This window comes from Octodon degus, unplaced genomic scaffold (genome assembly GCF_000260255.1).
Source record: "Octodon degus isolate 3935 unplaced genomic scaffold, OctDeg1.0 scaffold00301, whole genome shotgun sequence".
Classification (NCBI taxonomy): Eukaryota; Metazoa; Chordata; class Mammalia; order Rodentia; family Octodontidae; genus Octodon; species Octodon degus.
This window is the reverse complement of record NW_004524877.1, coordinates 1,110,230-1,115,290: the sequence shown is the minus strand read 5'-3', so window position 1 is coordinate 1,115,290 and position 5,061 is coordinate 1,110,230. Positions and strand designations below refer to the sequence as shown.

Genomic DNA, 5,061 nt, shown 5'->3' with positions numbered 1-5,061 from the left:
CTAAAAAAAAAAAAGAAAGAAACTGTCCTACCAATTTGATTTGAAACTGTCTCATTGCTATTTGTTTATCAATAAAATTATGGAAAAAATGAGCCATGCCTATCATTAGAGGTGATAATTATATTTTTGAGCAGGGGCATTGGAGGTTGCCACAGGCCCCTTCTGTGTTCATTAGAGGGAAAGATTAGGGGTTTCGTTGGCTTAGCCCCCTCTGGTATTGGGGTCAATCTTCCACTGCCATGAGTCAGGCGCATCTGTCACTTTGTATATTAAACAGGACCTGGGTTGATCCAATTGCAACAGCCATAATTCTGGCCCTTCTCCTTCCATCCTCATGTAGTTCCCAATTTTTGAACAGAAATGGCCATGTCTAACAATTGAATTATAGACATCTGTGGAGCCGTGTGACACTCTGCTACTTTACACCGAATATCTGGGACTGATTAGCTAATGAAATGATGTCCCATCACCACCTGTTCTTTCCTGGAAGATTGATCTAGGTTTGCATATTTAGGAAAAGCTACCAATCAGCTGTGAAAGACAGTTGGACTTTCCTCTATTTCCTGTAATAAGTTCACTCAACCTTACACAATAACAGACCATGTCTATAAAAAGAGATCCATTTCTATAAAAAGAGCAGTTAGCATATTAGACCTCATTTTTATACTAAACCTCCACCACTAATATTAGATCTCCAGCACTAATTTTAATTTTGGTTCTTTTGGAAGTACAACAATATCTCTGGGGTGGTTTCCTCCTCTTGTTATAGCATTTTGTTCATCTACATATATTTTAGCCTCTTCTAAAATCCTTTGTTTTATATCTAGGATACAGCAAATGGGCAAGTAAAATATAAATCTTGCCATTTTGAATCAAGCACCATCAAAATTTGAAAACCATCTGCAAATATACCAGGATCTTCTGAAAATCAGTCTAACTTTTCTTTACATTGTTTGGTGTCTGCCTCTGAAAAAAAGGAACCTGGGCTTCAGTAGTCTCTTCTATTACTTGGATATCTCTAAGTGTAGGAAGTATTATGAATTCAAATAAAGAGCTCCACCTTGAGTATGTCCTGCAGAATTTAAAGCTGTCAGAGGAACACAAAGAGTGTCTCAGGGAACACTAAGTTTCCCTGGGGCACTAAATTCTGGTGGAGTTTCTGAGACACTTGAAAAAAATAGAACTTATTTATCAGCCTGAGGGTTATAAGGAGAAAGACAAGGAAACAACTGTGTGTGATTGTTTTTTATTTAAAGGGTGAGAGAGATGCATAATCCCTTAAGAAATAGGTAAGTATCCAAGGATAGATCAATGACATCAATTTTCTTATCCTTAGAGGCCTCTTTAAGTATTATAATCCTTAGCATAAAAATTTCACACCACCACCTTTCTCTTTTACAGAAAAGATGTAACTGAAGAAGAGTTTGATAATTTAGACTACAATTTTCTACCCATGTATAACTATTTCCTAGTTTATATTATACCCAAACAGTATGGCACCACAAGATAATTTATTCTATTTTCATATTGTCAGATTTGATTTTTTAACATTCTTTTTACTAGTACATATTTCGAATATATATTAATGACATACATTATTTATTTTTTTAAGAATAGAAAATATAGGGCCTAAGGAGATAGCTCAGTAGAATAAGTGTTTGCCTGGCAAGCTCAAGGTCCTGAGTTCAATCCCCAGTACAGAAAAAAAGAAAGAAAGAAAGAGAAAGAAAGAAAGAAAGAAAGAAGAAAGAAAGAGAAAAGAAAATAGTGACAAAAAACCCACCATTAGAAATGATACAAAATTTTGCTAAGCAAAGTAATAAGAAATCAACAGTGTTGCTGTATTGCATGATGTTATCTTCAAATTAGTTGATCAGGCATCTGATATAAACATTTAAGATTAATTTAAAGGGAAAAACACAATAAATAAATAAATAGTAAGAAATTCAAAAGAAAAAAGAATAAAAAGAAAAAAAATTACACATTAACTGCTCCATTCAAAAGACCAACAAAAAGGCCAGTCAAATAGCTCAGCGGATTAAAGCACCTGCAAGCAGGTGAAGGGACTTGGGGTTCTATCCCTGGTGCCTGCCTTGCTGGCCCTGGGTACGGTGAGGTGGGGATTGAGAGGGGGCATGTATGCGCACACCTGTAATCCCAGCACTTGGGATGCTTTAAACAGAAGAATCACTAGAGTCTGATCTGGTAGTGAGACCCTGAACACCCTGTAGACTCTTCCCTAAAATACAGGAAAAAAAACGAGAAGAAATTGGTAGTACAATTATTCAAAACGTTCTCCATATATACATGAATACTTCATTTTCCTTTCTTTCATTTGTCCTTTTGCTCATCCCAGTTTTTCCTTCCCATTGAACAAATTATTTTCCTTTCACAGTATGTATTGTAACTTTCAGATTTTAATTAGTTTTTCAGGTTTTCACATTAAGGAGATAATACAATGTTTGCACATGTGCATCTGATGTATTTCTCTTACCAATATAGTCTCTCACTCCATCCATTTATCCACAAAATCTTGGAATTTATTTTTTATGGCTGAATAATACTCCACTGTATAAAAATACCATAACATTTTTTATCCATTCCTCTGTTGATGGGTATTTGGGCTGTTCCCAAGATTTATCTATGACAAATTGGACTGCTATAAACATGAGTATACATATATTGCTGTGCTATGAGGGTTTTAGTTCTTTTGGGAAAATACTTAGGAGCAGAAGAGCTGGCTAGAATGGGACCTGCAATCCTAGCTTTTTGAGAAATGTTCATACACAGTGGAGAAGGGTTCTTTTTTCACCACAGCCCCTTCAGCATTTGTTATTGTTTGACTTCTTCATGATAGTAACTCTTCTGGTGTAAAATGGTATCTCAGCATTGTTTTAATTTGCATATTTTGAATGACCAATGATGTTGAACATTTTTTCATATATTTATTTGCCATTTGTATGTCTTCATTTGTGAAATATTTGAGTCAGATGCCCATTTTTTTATTTTGAATTTTAGAAGATTATTTTTAATTTTTTATATGCTATAGGTAGGAGTCCTTTTTCTGAAGGACAGTTCACTGTAATTTTTCCCAATTCATGAGTTTCCTTTTTACTGTGTTAGTGATTTTCTGGTATGTATAAACTTTGCAAAAAGATGACATACTAATTGTTAATTCTTTGAAGTATTTCTGTGCAGTCCAATTTTTTTTTCATCAACTCTCTACCTACATTTATGTCCTTCAGATTTGTAACTACTTTCTCTTCCAGAAGAGTAAGTGTTTCAGTTTTAATATTTAAATCTTTGATCCCTTATGAATGCAGTTTTGTGCATGGTGATAAGCATGGGTCTATTTTAAGCCTTTGGCACGTGGAAAGCCAGTTCTTCCAGCACCATTTATTAAAGAGGCTATCTTTCTTCCAGTGAACATGTTTGGTCCGTTTGTCAAAGATAGGGTGGTTGAGTGTGGTTTTTAGTTGTATTCATCTTCTAATCTGTTCCATTGATCATCAGATCTTTTTTTATGCCAGTACCATGCTGATTTTATCACAGCAGCTTTATAGTATAACTTCAGGTCAGGGATTGATAACTCCTGCCTTTTCTTTTTCCCCCAGAATTGCTTTTAATATGCTGGGTCTCATCTGGTTCCAGTTGAATTTGAGGAAATTTTTCTCTAGCTCTGTTGGTGTTTTAATCATGATTGCATTGAATCTGTACAGCAATTTTGGTATTATGGTCATTTTGACAATGTTGGTTCTTCCTATCCAGGAGCAAGGAAAATTTTTTTCATTTTCTGAAATTCTCATTGATCTGTTTTCAGAGTAGTATAATTTGCACTTGTACATGTCTTACTTCATTTATGAGATTGATTCCTTCTTTTTTCATTTTTGGGGTGTTATTGTGAAAGTAATGTTTTCCATAATTTCTCTCTTGGTGTGTTCCTTGTTTGTGTATAGAAATGTTACTGATGTTTGAGTGTTGACTTTGTATCCTGCAACACTACTTAATTTGGTTATGAAATCTATAAGTTGCTCACTGGAGTTTTTTCATTCTTCTATGTACAGTATCCTGTCATCTGCAAATAATGATAATTTCATTTCTTCCTTTCCAATCATTATTCCTTCTATTTCTTTCTCTTGTCTAATTTCTCTGGCTAATGTTTCCAGAACTATAACTGAACAGGAGTGATGACAGCTGGCATCCTGGTCTTGTTCTTCATTTTAAACTGAAGGCTTTAAAAAGAGAAAGTGGAAGCAGCACTTGGTAATCAGTCACTGGCATCTCTCATCCACATGTGTGCGAGCTGCTATGATGGAAATCAAAGGAAAAGAAAAAGCTCACAGGAAAGCACATAAACACTTCACAAGAAATAAACAAATTTAAAAAAAAAAACAGTGATTCTAGTTTGTCAAAGACAATCCCCAAAAATGTTAAGGAGAGGGGACATAAGGTTACATCTAAGAAGTTTGAGAAACGTACTGCAAAACCTGGGGAAAAGGTGTGAAACAATTTAAGAATAAGCAACAAGGAGACAAAGAACCTAAGAGCAAATTCCAGCAAATAAATAAATTCAACAAGAAGAGAAAATTCCAGCCAGATGGTAAAAGTGGTGAATCACCATCCAAGAAACTGAAATGGAATGACTTCAAAAAGAAGAAGAAAGAACTAAAGCAGAGCAGGCAGCTCAGTGACAAAACCAACTATGACATTGTTGTTTGAGCAAAAGAGATTTGGGAGATCTTAAGAAGAAAAGATTGTGACAAAGAAAAATGAGTGAAGTTGATGTGTGATTTGCAGAAGTTGATTCAAAGGAAAATTAAAACTATTGCATTTGCACACGATTCCTCTTGTGTGATCCAGTGCTATATTCAGTATGATAATGAAGAACAGAGAAAACAGGCTTTTGAGGAACTTCAAGATGATTTGGTTGAATTAAGTAAAGCCAAATATTCCAGAAATATTGTTAAGAAATTTCTCATGTATGGGGCTGGAGAGATGGCTCAGTGGTCTAAAGCACCTACTTAGAACAAGCTTAGCAAAGCACAGTGGACCGCGGTTCAA

At 35.0% G+C, this 5,061-nt stretch overlaps 1 pseudogene; it reads left to right on the top strand.

Annotated features, from left to right (window-relative positions):
- Window positions 1-5,061, top strand: part of LOC101569734 — a 31,246-nt pseudogene that overhangs the window by 11,275 nt on the left and 14,910 nt on the right.